Source organism: Mustela nivalis (assembly GCF_964662115.1).
Source record: "Mustela nivalis genome assembly, chromosome: 3".
Classification (NCBI taxonomy): Eukaryota; Metazoa; Chordata; class Mammalia; order Carnivora; family Mustelidae; genus Mustela; species Mustela nivalis.
The window spans coordinates 40,143,391-40,158,600 of NC_139022.1; positions in this window are offsets into that span (position 1 = coordinate 40,143,391).

Below are 15,210 nucleotides of genomic sequence, written 5' to 3' on the forward strand. Positions count from 1 at the left end.
ATGTCCTATCAACTGTTCTTCCTGAATAACATGACCTAGCCACTCTACAGGAAGAAAGGTTTCTGTGCCTAGTTCTCCTATAACAGGGCTGAATACAGGGCTGTATATACTCTGAATCTCCTTTGAGAATCTCCCTGGCAAGGTACCTGTCCCTTTATGCACCTCTGCAGGAGATTTGCCACATTGTTTCCAGGAAAGTAACAAAATGTTCTTCCCATTTTGCACATTTGTCCTCCGAATTCTTCCTGTTTATTGGGACACTGACTTAGCAGCTCATGAAATCCCCTTCTGTATCCCAGAACACCAGTGAAACTTCTCTTAGCCAAGACCACCAGAGGCATCTTTATTTCTAAGTGATCAATGTCCTACCTTAAAATTATTTCCTTCCTTGATTTCTAAAACTATCACCCACTATTCTTTCACTTTCTCCTTTCTTTTTTCACTTTGCCTTTTTCTTGCCAAATGTATCTGCATCTCCAAGATTTCCCCCTTGCCCAGTTTGCCATTAACTGAGGACTTGCAAATGATGTCTTCAGAAGAATATTCTCTTCAAAGATCCAAATCTGTGTGCACCTTCCTATTATATAACTGCCTCTGGGTATACCTTGCAGGCAACCTAAACTTGATGTGTCCAAGATGGAATTCAGTCTCCTGCCCAGAAGCCTGAACTGTTACTCTTCTTTGATACCTGTCACCTATGCCACCTTGTATGTGCCCTTTGTAAGAAGCCATGAAAAGATGGCTTAAACATTTTAAATAGTTTATCTATAAAATGAGAACAATATTTGCCTTGCAGGGTTGATGTGAAGATAGGTAGTAGATTTGACAAATGCCATTGTTTTAAAAATAATTGTTATAGGTTTAATGATCCAAATTAAACAAAGACTTCAGGTGTCCCTACATGGTATAATGAGACAAATAATAGGATAAGTTGACTACTAGAGTCTTATAATAGAATAATCTTATTTTATCATAAAGATGTAATCTATTTATTTAAGAGAGAGAGCATGAATAGCAGAGGGGGTAGAAGGACAAGCAGACTCCCCACTGAGCAAGGAGCCTGATGCAGTGCTTGATCCCTGGACCCTGAGATCATGACCTGAGCCAAAGAGCTAAAATCAGATGCTTTAACTAACTGAGCCACCCAGGTGCCCCTCTGTAAGTTTATTTTTAGAATCATTAAGAAAACTTGTAAATAAGTAAACTGTCTCTTAAAGATTAGGCAATATGGTAATAAGAATACTGAAAAAAAAACTAAAAATTATCTAAACGTCCCAAAATAAGATTAAGGAAACTATAGATTATCTTGGGGCACCTGGGTTGCTCAGTTGGCCAAGTGTCTGCCTTCAGATCAGGTCATGATCCTCAGATCCTGGGACGGAGACCCACATCAGGCTCCCTGCTCAGCTAGGGACCTGCTTCTCCCTCTCCCTCCCTCTGCCCCTGCTTGAGCACTCTCTCTCTCTCTCTCTCTCTGTCAAATAAATAAATAAAATCTTTTTTAAAAAAACCTATAGATTATCATTTCAGTGGCATATGAGGCATATGGTAAATGTGGTACAAAGATGCTTGTAATTTAACATTATGGGAAGAAATTATGGTATAGAATTACATATATTATTTGGTCAAATTGTGCATAAAAAGAGCATTGCATAAAAAATAAATTTCAAGATGTATATTATAAGTATATATAAAGTTCTTTTATAGTTTTTAATGTTCTTTTTATTGTTACTTGCTTTTTGAACTTAGAAAATCAAGCCAAACTGGTAAAGCAGCAGTCTGATCTAAAAACAAAGTAAGTATAAATATTTAAACAGGTTACAGTATTTTGAGATCATAACAATAAGAATCTCATTTTTTTTTTTTAAATGACTTTCTCACACAGTAGCCTGGAAACATTTCCATATATATATATATATAAAACACAAAACAACAAACGAATTTTCCTGTGTTGTCCTACAAGGAGGCAGTTTTTAAGTTATTAAATTTTAATGAAACAATTAGGAAATCATCTTAGGGGGACAGTACTGCATTGATGGCAAATCATACCTGCCAGATTATACTAAATTCTCAGATAGTCCTCCATTTAGACAATGAACAAAAGGGGATAATTTGGAATCAACTCTGATCTTGAGTTTTTCTGGATTTGTTTTATCTAGGGAATTTATTTTGGCAGGTTCACAAGGAGTGTTTACTCAGAATCTACAGGGAAAGCCTTTATCTGTCTGTCACACTGAACGCAGTGTTTTCCCACATCTGGGCAACAGTAACCTGGTGCCCAGGTGCTCAAATGCCTTATTTTTAACATGTTTATTTATTCTCCCTAAATTCTTAGAGCATTCGTCTATTATTATTAAGCCATTTGTTAGCGATTACATTTGGAGCCCACGGGCATTACTGGAGGATCTCACAGCAAAGCTATAAGCATTTTCAGAATGAATAACTGAAGCTTTAATTTGGTGCTTAGATAGCAAAGAATGCCTTGAATACCAGGTGTTCCGTGCATTTATGCTTTTCCTAGACCTCCTCAAAGCCATTTCATTCCAACAGATGCTGCAGGAGACTGTGCTCTCTTCTTGCTAAAATCAGTGGAGCTCCAACAGCGTGTTTTGCAGATTCATTGCTCGTGATTAAATCCTTTTGAATTCTAATGTGCCACAGTGTAAAGCTCCCTGTAAGCTTCCTAGAATTTAGAGAAATCCATCCAGAACTGAAAGATGTGAACATGTGAATTTACTTCAGGTAGGGATGGAGCCTTTCTTTCTTCTTCTTTCTTCTTTCTTCTCTCTTCTTCTTCTTTCTTCTTCTTCCTCCTCCTTCTCCTCCTCCTCCTCTTCCTCCTCCTCCTCTTCCTCCTCCTCCTCCTTCTTCTTTTTAAATTAAAAAAAATTTTTTTTGGTAGCACCCAAAAGCCAATGTTATCATGAACTCGGCTGGTTTTGGAAATTAGATATTTCAGGATTCCTTTTGAGATTCTGACAACTGTAGCTATGTGGCCATACATAAATTTGGAATCTCTCTGAGCCCTTGTCTCCCCATCTACCAAAGTGGCAGAATAGCACTGATTTTCCTAACATAATTTTGAGAAATAAAATGAGCAGACATGTAAAAGCATTTAGTGCTCTGCATGGCAATTGTTAAGATGTTCGCTATGGTTTATTTGAGTGTCTAGTACATGGCCAACATGGTGCTGGTAGGTGATTCAAGTAGTTCATTCACTGGGGTTTGCATACTTGTTTGCTTATGGTCTGTCTCCCCTTCACAAAATTATGAGCTTCACGAGAGCAAATATTTTGTTCAAACACTGATGTTTGAATCAATAAATGAATGAAATGTCATCTGATTTAAATCTTCAAGCTGCTTAGTAAATGGCCACATGATAAGAGTGGAGAGGCTCTAAAGGCATCCTTTATGACAGGGTAGCATAAGCAAAGACAGGAAATGAGAAACAGCATGGTATCTGGAGAAACTGCCTCCTGTTTTATATGACTGGGGTGTAAGGGGTAAGGTGGGGAGGAATGGCAGTACATCATGGAGGGTTTTGTGTGCCCTGCCAAGAAATGAACTTTATTCTGTAGTTCATTGGCTTTCAACATCTGCTCTGCTTATCCAAATGAGTTCCTCAGACTACCTCACTACTGGCGGAGGAGAGGGGGAATGAAGGAGAAGTCATGTGGCTAGGACTTTATCCTACAACCCCTATTTTTACCCCCAAGTCTCAGAATAGGGCACCAACCATAACTGTTTTCTTCCCCTTGACATATTTTGAATACTATATTTAGGTTAGGTTAGTTATGGTTTTTTTTTAAATATTTTATTTATTTACTTGACACACACACAGAGAGAAAGAGCACAAGCAGGGGAAGCAACAGAAGGAGAAGGAAAAGCAGACTCCCTGCTGAGCAGGGAGCCCAAAGCTGGGTTCCATCCCAGGACTCTGGGATCATGACCCAAGCTGAAGCCAAATCCTTAACCGACTGAGCCACTCTAGTGCCCCAAGTTATGTTTATTTTTATAAATAACTTTACTACATTCTAGGAGGTAGAAAAATACTATTTTAATGGCAGCTATGGAGTATTCAATGCAGGGGGAAAGTATGGAAACATTTGTATTCTTGTTAGCTCAACCTAGCAACTCTCTGAAGAATACATTTTCAGGCTTCTAAGGTAAATAACAGAGTGAATCATAGTACAACGAAAGTAGAAAACACCAGAGTATTGTAGTTGGAAGATGGGGAACATTTAAGGTCTTAAAGACTTTAGAAGACCTTAAGTAATATTCAGCTGGGGGTGTCCAACTAAATGATGAATCTGAAGCTTGGAGAAGTTTCTGGGTTGAAGACAGATATTTGAATATCATTTACATAAAGGCAAAATTATAAGAGTAGATAAAATATCCAGTAAGGCTCACTAAGAGATCAGTGGACCAAGGGTGGAGTCTTGGAAATCATTGGCTTTTCACAGATCGGGGTAGGATAAGGAGCTCGGTGAGGAGACACAGAAGACATTATAACCAGGGCATCTGGGTGTCTCTTTTGGTTAAGCTTCTGATCTTGATTTCAGCTCAGGTCATGATCTCAGGGTCATGAGATTGAGCCCCACATCAGGCTCCCTGCTGATCATAGGGTCTGCTTTAGATTTCTCTCTCCCTCTGTCTCTCACACCCCACTGGCACTCTTTGTCTCTCTCAAAAAACATAAAATAAAATAGAAGAAATTGTAACTGATGTACAAAGAAAATCATGACAGTTCCGTCCATGGCAATGGAAGCCATAAGCATGATGAGTTTAAGAAAGGATCAGTGAGGGGCGCCTGGGTGGCTCAGTGGGTTAAGCCTCTGCCTTCAGCTCAGACCTGCATTGGGTTGTCTGCTCAGCAGGGGGCCTGCCTCCACCTCTCTCTCTGCCTGCCTCTCTGCCTACTTGTGATTTCTGTCTGTCAAATAAATAAATAAAATCTTAAAAAGAAAGAAAGAAAGGAAGAAAGAAAGAAAGAAAGAAAGAAAGAAAGAAAGAAAGAAAGAAAGAAAGAAAGAAAGAATCAGTGAGCGTGAAATATAAGATTTATCCAATAGGGAGTCAATAGTACAATCATACATATGAAAAATAAAATTATTTACCCTGAGATGGTTTTTCAAGTGCTACTATAGCATCTAAATTTGACATTTCCTCATGTTTAAAAGAGAATCCTTTGTTCTTTGATTGCCTCCAGACTCAGTTGTGTCCTTACCCAGACTGAAACGTGTTCCTATGGTGATGAGAATTAATCCTTTTCTCTTCTATAAAGATGTTAAGATATCATTAAAACACAAATTATCCCATAACAGAATACCTTAAGTGTGAGCCTCGTAGGCAGATGTTTAGAGTGCAGTGTTGGATTTCACAATATTGTTAGTAAAGTTGAGATAAAAGGCATGCTTTATAAATCAATAGCTCTTAGGACCTCAAGAATTTATCTGCTTACATCTGGTAGATCATTTCCCTTGAGAAGACAGAGACCTATGTTGATCATAGATATCTGTATTTACAAGTCTAAAGTAGGTTAAAATGTGATCTACATTCTGGATATAGAGACCAAGAATTAGGGATCAGAAATCTACAGAAATGTTCTTCAGATGTTCTTGAGATGCACAAGAAGTCCTGAGGATAATGATTAGTACTTCCACTCCTAAGACATTTGAGGGAAGTGTGTTTCAGTGGTATGTTGGTTCACACCAATTCATAAAAGCTAATGATTACACACCCTTTCTCAACTCCCCATTGAAAGATGTCATGTTGATAGCTTGAAATCAACTGTGGTGGGAGTGTTTACCTCATGGAACACAGCAAAGAACACACATTTTAAATTTTTTCTTTTTGTTTCTCCCTTTTCTGGAGGGCTAGTTATTACAAGGAGTGTTATCAGTACCTCTTTGATGGAAGAGTCACCATCAGTGCAATTGGCATCTCTCTGCTTCTTTCCTAGTTTTCTTTTTATGCCCAAACACACTGAAACACACTTGCTCAGGGCAAGCCTGTATGTTCTTAACTTCCAGCCCAAGGTAAATCTGGAAGCACACATTATGCTGTGAATGGGTAGACCCAATTCTGTGGAATGACCACCCACTTATTATTATGCCATATTGATCAGTATAATTACCTTTGATCCCATGGTTCTAGTAAACTGAGGTTTCCATTATAGAATTTGTGCCAAAGTCCTGCCCACATTACTGAAAATTCATGATTTTTTTTTTCTTGTGGTAGGTCGAGCAGCTTGATAATTATGAATAGTGTTGGACCTATGTTCAGCTCTCCAAGAAAGGACTTCTTTAGCAGGCTTTTGCACAGCTGGAAAGCATCTGTGACTTGCCCAGCATAATGACCACAAAACCTTTTGCATCCAGATTGCATAGGCTTTCCAGAGTTTTCCTGAACTGGTAAAGGTTCTGTCCATTTTTGTTATTAGTTCAGTTCTTTCTTTCTCTTTTTTTTAATTTTACAGTGTTTTCAGTGTGTCCTTTGGTTTGGAAAAAAAAAAAAGCCCTTTACCAATTAAAGTGTTTTTACTGTAGCTTGAATACATTAAAATACACTTTTAAGTTAAATTAATTTCATTTCCACCTATGTCATCCCCTATGGAAAATTATGAGTGTGTGTGGGTACCTTGGTTAAACAACTAACTCTTGATTTCAGTTAGGGTCATGATCTCGAGATCTTGGGATTGAGCCCCACATCAGACTTCCTGCTCAGCGGGAGTCTTCCTCCTCCCTCTCTCTCTGCCCCTGCTTTCAGCTTGTACTCTCTCTAAAATAAAGAAATCTTTAAAAATAAATAAATAGGGATGTCTGGGTGGCTCAATGGGTTAAGCCTCTACCTTTGGCTCAGGTGATGATCTCAGGATCCTGGGATCAAGCCTCACATCGGGCTCTCTGCTCAGCGGGGAGCCTGCTTCCCCCTCTCTGCCTACTTGTGATCTCTCTCTGTCAAATAAATAAATAAAAATCTTCAACAAATAAATAAATAAAATAAAATTTTGAGTGTGTGTAGCAGAGATCGATCCTACTCATTCATTAATAAAACTGTATGACTGATTTATCATCCAATCTTTTCTTTGTTTATGGAATTTTAAAATTCTCTATATTTAGAGCTCTCTTTGTGAACTTCTAAGTAATTTGTTAAGGACTAAATAACATCACTCTTACATTTTCAATTTAAAAGGGTTTTCTATTGGGGCACCTGGGTTGTTCAGTGGGTTAAGCCTCTGCTTTCAGCTCGGGTCATGATCTCATGGTCCTGGGATTGAGTCCCGCACTGGGTTCACTGCTCGGCAGGGAGCCTGCTTCCTCCTCTGTCTCTGCTTGCCTCTCTGCCTACCTGTGATCTCTCTGTCAAATAAATAAATAAAATATTTAAGGAAAAAAAAAAAGGTTTTATATTTATTTTTAACCCCCTATGTCTCAGTTTCCCTATTTGTAAATGTCCTCTCCTTTAAATAATGTAAAGTGTTTGCGTTGAGAATCTTCCAAGCACATGTATATAGATTCTTAGAAGAATAATTGAGCACTTATTTGGGGAAATTAGAATTTGAGGGAAAGAAAAACCAGTTATTTGAGGAAATGAAGAATGTTTCTCTAAGTAGCTGCTTCTTAACAGTTCACTTGTGACTTACTCATAGAAATCTCAAAATTTTAGTGTTAGAAACTTCAGAAAGGTAGTTATTCAGTGGTAAGCCATGGGTTTGTAAACTCTGTTTTTATTTTCCTGCCACATTTCAAATCTAGTTTTTTAAGAATGTCGTGTTTGTTAAGATTCTGAGACTTAGATGAGGGGGAAAAAAAGAGAGAAATGGCCTCTTCTGCATTTGAAGGTAGAATAATTAAAATTTGCCTGGGTGGCTCAGTTGGTCTGCCTTCAGCTCAGGTCATAATCCTAGGGTCCTAGGACCGAGCCCTGCATCAGGCTCCCTGCTCATAGGGAGTCTGAATTTTAATATTGGTCTTTGTGCTTTAAAAACCTCTTGTACTTCCAGCTCTCCTTGCCTGTCTCATCCTATTTATTATAGGGCATCATGCGGAACTTCATAATTCAAAGTCATTTAGAAAAAATAGGGTCGGCAGTAAAACAACAGTTAAAACCGGTGGTTTGGTTTGGTTTTATTTCCTTGGAGAACCCAAATTTTAAAATGATGAGGATCTATCCAACCAGATGTCCAAATCACATTGTTGAAGGCAGTTTGAGAAGGTAAGTACTCAAGGGTCATGTGTTTCTCTGGCTTCTGCTGGTTATACACTTATGTCTCAGAGGATTAAGTTTTCTTCAGGAAGTATGCAATTGAAGCCCTTTTGAATACCCAGGATAATTCAAATGTATGTTTTTAAAACTTTCATCTTTGGAATATCTAGGCAACTAATGATCTAGTAATATACATGTACATAAATTGATACTGAGCTGTAGATTGTAAAAAGTTTTAAAAGAAGTCTTGGTGATTGGTTCAGTAATTAGGAAATATAAGAAAGAAAGGAAGAAAAATGTTCATCATCACTAGCCATCAGGGAGATTCAAATTAAAACCACATTGAGATATCACCTTACACCAGTTAGAATGGCCAAAATTAGCAAAACAGGAAACAACATGTGTTGGAGGGGATGTGGAGAAAGGGGAACCCTCTTACACTGTTGGTGGGAATGCAAGTTGGTGCAGCCACTTTGGAGAACAGTGTGGAGATTCCTCAAGAAATCAAAAATAGAGCTTCCCTATGACCCTGCAATGACACTACTGGGTATTTACCCCAAAGATACAGATGTAGTGAATAAAAGGGCCATCTGTACCCCAATGTTTATAGCAACAATGGCCACAGTCGCCAAACTGTGGAAAAAACCAAGATGCCCTTCAACGGACAAATAGATAAGGAAGATGTGGTCCATATACAGTATGGAGTATTATGCCTCCATCAGAAAGGATGAATACCCAACTTTTGTAGCAACATGGACGGAACTGGAAGAGATTATGCTGAGTGAAACAAGTCAAGCAGAGAGAGTCAATTATCATTTGGTTTCACTTATTTGTGGAGCATAACAAATATCATGGAGGACATGGGAAGATAGAGAGGAGAAGGGAGTTGGGGGAAATTGGAAGGGGTGGTGAACCATGAAAGACTATGGACTATGAAAAACAATCAGGGGTTTGAAGTGGCGGTGGGGGGTGGGAGGTTGGGGGAACCAGGTGGTGGGTATTAGAGAGGGCAAGGTTTGCATGGAGCACTGGGTGTGGTGCAAAAACAATGAATACTGCTATGCTGCAAATAAATTATTAAATAAATTATTTAAAAAAAAAAAAAGCCCAGGAAAATGCCTTTGAGGGCAAAAGATATAGGATTCAGACATCAGGGAAGTATAGATAATCATAGAGAAGGACAAAAAATGGAAAGAAAGAAAACATTTCCTACATAGAACATATAGTATTTATAATCATTACAAAGAAGAATTATTGACATTCTTTTTTAAAGCATTGGGCAAATCAGTCATGTATCAACAAGAGCTCCTAAGCATAGCTGTGTGTAAATCTTCTCTCGAATTTTTTTTAAGATTTTATTTATTTATTTGACACACAGAGACCAAAAGTAGGCACAGAGATAGTCAGAGAGAGATGGAGAAGCAGGCTGCCCACAGAGCAGAAAGCCTGATGCAGGGCTCCATCCCAGCACCCTGAGATCATGACCTGAGCCAAAGGCAGAAGTTTTAACCCACTGAGCCACCCAGGCGCCCCAACTCTTGGATTTTAATACTCAGGTTAACTCTCCCTTTAAGCAAGAAGATTGGTACCAAAATGAGGTTGAACTGGGAAGCCTGGTCTCTGGATTTTCCAACCCAGATACGATCTCCTCAAAATACTTAAAAAAGATAATCTATTTAGAAATTAGTTTAAGGGGCGCCTGGGTGGCTCAGTGGGTTAAAGCCTCTGTCTCAGCTCAGGTCATGATCCCACGGTCCTAGGATTGAGCCCTGAGTCGGGCTCTCTGCTCAGCAGGGAGTCGGCTTCCCTTCCTCTCTCTGTGCCTGCCTCTCTGCCTACTTGTGATCTCTGTCAAATAAATGAATAAAATCATAAAAAAAAGAAATTAGTTTAATACTCCTATTTTACACATTCTTTTCTTCAATTATCAGAAGTTTGCTTTTGACTTTTTGGGTCATGATACTGACAAGAATGCTCCCCAACTTGGTCCAGCTAACCAGTTTGATCACATTGTTGTCCTTATGACTGAAAAAGCAAGGGAATGGTTTTGCATATGTTAGCAAGCCCTTTCAAACTAGAATGGACCTTTTCTGTCTCAACCCAACCCAAACCATTTAAAAAATTCATGGGTGTGCAGGTTATCTTAGGTTTCACTGTTAAGAGCAGAGCTCAGGGGGTCCCTGGGTGGCTCAGTGGGTTAAAGCTTCTGCCTTCGGCTCAGGTCATGATCCCAGAGTCTTGAGATCGAGCCCCGCATCGGGCTCTCTGCTTAGCAGGGAGCCTGCTTCCTCAGGTCTCTCTTTGCCTGCCCCTCTGCCTACTTGTGATCTCTGTCAAATAAATAAATAAAATTAAAAAAAAAAAAAAAAAAGAGCAGAGCTCAGAATCTGGCCTGTCATGGTGGCAGCTGCATCTGTGTACTAATCTGATTTGAATTTATCAGAGGGCAACTGAGTGATCTGTGTTCAATGTCAGTAATTACAGCTTTTAGCAGCCCCTTCCTTCCTGGAAGAGGCTATTTAGCAAACAGCAATGAGCAGAGAGGCAGGGCCACCTACTGAGACCAGCTAAGATCAAGGAAAAAGCAGTGACTTGATCAAATGCTGACCTTTGCAGAGAGGATCTGATTCCCTGAATGTTTGTGCAACTTGATTAATACCTGCATCTAAAAATATTATTTCTGGAGGCACCTGCGTGGCTCAGTGGGTTGGGCCTCTGCCTTCGGCTCAGGTCATGATCTCAGGGTCCTGGGATCGAGCCCCGCAACGGGCTCCTTGCTCAGCAGGGAGCCTGCTACCCCTCTCCCTCTGTCTGCTTACTTGTAATCTCTATCTCTCTCTATCAAATAAATAAATAAAATCTTTTTAAAAAAATAATTAAAATTTTATTTACATACTGCCAGAACACTCTTCTGGGCACTGGCAAAAAAAAAAAATAAATAAAATAAATAGACTAATAAGGCGTCTTTCAAGTCCTCAGGGAGTATCAGTATAAATAGAAATAAACAGAGGTTAGCAGTAGCAAGTGGTATAATTAGGCGAGTATAGTTTTGCTTAAGCCCTTCTCATAAAAGTTCACAAACAACATTGAAAACTGAAGTTTCTGAGTGAAGTGTTATGTTAAGTATGCATCCAGAAGAGGACTACTTTATAAGGTGCTCATGAAAAGCATGCTTTGTTTATTATTAGTTGTTAGATGCCTTTGTAAATATTTGTGCCTTCAGCTCAGGTCATGATCCTGGGTTCCTGGGATAGAGCCCCGCATCCGGCTCCCTGCTCGGCCAGAAGCCTGCTTCTCCCTCTCTTGCTCTCTCTGCTTGTGTTCCCTCTCTCGCGGTCTTTCTCCCTCTTTCTCTCTCTGTGTTAAATAAATAAATAAAATCTTTAAAAAAAAAAAGGGCTGGACTGAAATTGCAAACCACAAGCTGTTAGACAGTTAAAGGGGAAGAAAATGGGTTACATTTCTTTGTCCAACCCAACTCAGAGAGCAAGTTTAGAGAAATGCAGTTGTCAGGTGTGAGACGTATGTATAAAAATCAACCTCTTAGGACACTGAAGCATAAAGTTGGCGCCAAAATGAAGTTTCCAAATAACTGAGAATCCATTTAGATTATCTCCCCAAATTTATTTTATACGTGTGATGCAAAGTAAATTTGATTTTGTCACTGGAATATTTAGTAAAAAATAACTTTTCTGTATTCTGTGTTGGCCATAGGATACAGAGATCTTTGTCTCTTCTCTCATTAGGAAAACAAAACAAAACAAAACAAATGAGACCCCCCCAAAAAAAACTTGGTTAAGAACTAGGCATTTTAATAAGACAGTAGCATCTTAACCATATTTAAAGATACTTGGATGTTTCACGTTGTCAACCTTCTGGAAATTCTGAAATCCCTATCAGTTTTGAGAAAGCAGTATTCTGCAAGGAAGCCTCACATAAATTATAGAAAAACTAAAACATTTTAAGAGCCATGTAATAAATAGATAAAATTAGAAATGTCAGATTCATGATCTACTAAAGTATTTTTTGGCAAATATACTCACATGCTTAAATGGCCTTATTATAATTATATTACATTATAATTATATTATCATATTATTATAGAATAATATCCAGGATTTGAAAGTTTGGGCTAATTGAATGATAGCCAAATAACTTCATGATTATCACTCTCTAAATTATGACAAGATCATTGAATCCTTAGATCTTAGATCTTAGGGCTTAGATCTGCATTTTTCACCTAGTGAGACACTGTGTCCCTTTGAGTGTAAGCAGAAATGGTGCCCTGATTTTTTTTCTTTTTTCCTTATGTTTTGTTTTCTGAGTGTTGTGTGCAGCCCTATAATGTCTTTCAGGTTTCCCCACTCTCAAGTTAGAAATTCTCTCTTTGGAATTAGTAACACTTCAAATTTATGAAACTTGAACTTTATAGCTTTTGTATTTTGTGTCTTGGTTTAAAAGACCACTTCCATTTGAAGGTTTCTAGTAGGTTAACACAGACCACCTTCTGGAAATTTCTGTGTTCATAGCTTCATGTTTAAAATTGTTACTGAAAAGGATCATACTTTTTCTGTTATATGGCACTGACACCCTTGTTAGAAATCAGTTGGATCAAGTGTGTGAGTCTGTTTCTGGCCTCTCTATTCTGTTTGTTTGGCCCATTTCACAGCCCTGTACCATTGCCATACTACCTTATGAACAATGGCTCTGTAGAATGGGTTGGTACATGATAACATAGGTCATTGGTTGTATTCTTATCTTGCCTTGCCTATTCTTTTTTTTTTTTTCAAGATTTTATTTATTTATTTGACAGAGAGATCACAAGTAGGCAGTGAGGCAGGCAGAGAAAGGCTGGGGGAAGCAGCCCCCGCCCCCAGCAGAGAGCCTGATGTGGGGGCTCAATCCCAGAACCCTGGGATCATGACCTGAGCCGAAGGCAGATGCTTAACCCACTGAGCCACCCAGGCGCCCCTTGCCTTGCCTATTCTTAACCTTTTTCATTCCTATATAAATTATAGGAATTTTAAAGATTTTATTCATCCATTTGACAGAGAGAGATCACAAGTAGGCAGAGAGGCAGGCAGAGAGAGGGGAGGAAGCAGGCTCCCTGCTGAGCAGAGAGCCCGATGCGGGACTCGATCCCAGGACCCCGAGATCATGACCCGAGCCAAAGGCAGCAGCCCAACCCACTGAGCCACCCAGGCACCCCTAGAATCATTTTTTTTAATTGCCTCAAAAAAGACTTCTGGGATTTGGGGGTGATTTCCTTAAATATCTCAATCAATTTGAAGTTAACTGGCATTTATAATAGGTAGTATTCTAATCCAAAGCATCATAACCCCTCCATTTATCTGGTTTTTTAATTTCTTTCATAATATTGTGTAGTATTCTATAGGATCCTTAAAGATATTTCTATAGCTAGATTCTTTGGCATCAGATAAACTATGCTCATGATATAAATGACATATTTTGTAACTAATATTTTTCTCATTTGTTCTCATATGGGGAGAAATACAATCGTATGTTGACAAATTGTCATCTTGCTAAATTATTTTTTAAATTTCTTTTCAGCATAACAGAATTCATTGTTTTTGCACCATACCCAGTGCTTCGTGCTATTTTTTTTTAAAGATTTTATTCATTTATTTGACAGAGAGAGATCACAAGTAGGCAGAGAGGCAGGCAGAGAGAGAGGAGGAAGCAGGCTCCCTGCTGAGCAGACAGCCTGATTCGGGTCATGATCCCAGGCCCCTGGGATCCTGACCTGAGCTGAAGGCAGAGGCTTTAGCCCACTGAGCCACCCAGGTCTCCCAATGCTAAATTATTTTTAATAATTGTTATGTAGATTTTTTGTGTTTCTTACATCCACAGTCACATCATCTGTGAGTCATGAAAGCTTTATTTCTCCCTTCCCCAACCCAGGGCTTGCAAAAGTTTGGTCCTTCAGGATAATCTTGAATATAGTAATGGTGATAGCAAATAGTTTTGTTTCCTTCCAGATCCCAGAGGGAAAATATTCAGTATTTCACAATTAAGTTTGATGTTTTCTGTGAGGTTTTTGTAGATGTTTATCAGACTTAAAAAGTGCCCTTCTCTTCCTTTTTTTTTTTTTTTTTTTTTTTGCTGAGAGTTTCTGTTTGTAATCATTAATGAGTGTTAATTTTTTTCAAGTGGGATTTCCTTATCTATTGAAATGATACTCCTATATTAACATTGGTCTGTTTTGTCTTCATTCATGTACATGTAAGTTTTCTTATTAATTGCATTTTAATGTGTTGTTTTTTAAAAAAGCATATAAAGTCTGAATGTTTTTGATGCAATGTGTGATTTTAAATCAATGAATAAGTTAATTTACATTTGATGCAATGCATATATTAATTTGTGATTCTGTTTTTTATGCTTCTTATATTATCAGTATTTTATTTTTCTTTTATATTCCTCATGAGTGCCTATTATAGTATAGGGGTGTGTGTGTATGTGTGTGTGTGTCTTTTGCCTCAGGTTATTTATATCAAAAACTTTTAATGTACAGAATATTTTTAATTCTGGGCACCACTTGACCACTGGATTTGCCAATTATTATTTTAAATTTTGGTGGTTTCCTTTTATAATTTAACGAAAAAGACTGAAGCTGTAGTTTCTTGATATATTCAATGCATATTGGTTTTCTTTAAAGAAAGTTTAGAAAAAGTGAATGCATTCAAACTATTTTCCATCTGTATTAACTTCCTACTGATGCTTTAACAAATTATTTCATACTTAGTAGCTTAAAACAGTGCAAATTTATTTCTGAGCTCTGGAGTCCATAAGTCCAAAATCTGTCTCACTGAGCTACAGTCAATGTGTCCACAGGGTTGGGTCCCTTTGGGTTTTGTTGGATATACCATTTCCTTGCCTTGCTTAGTTTCAAGATGGTGTCCGTAGTCCTTAGGACATGAGCCCCTTCTAGCCACTGGTGGCATGAGTCTAGCCTCTGCTAACATCAATACCCCCTGCATACCC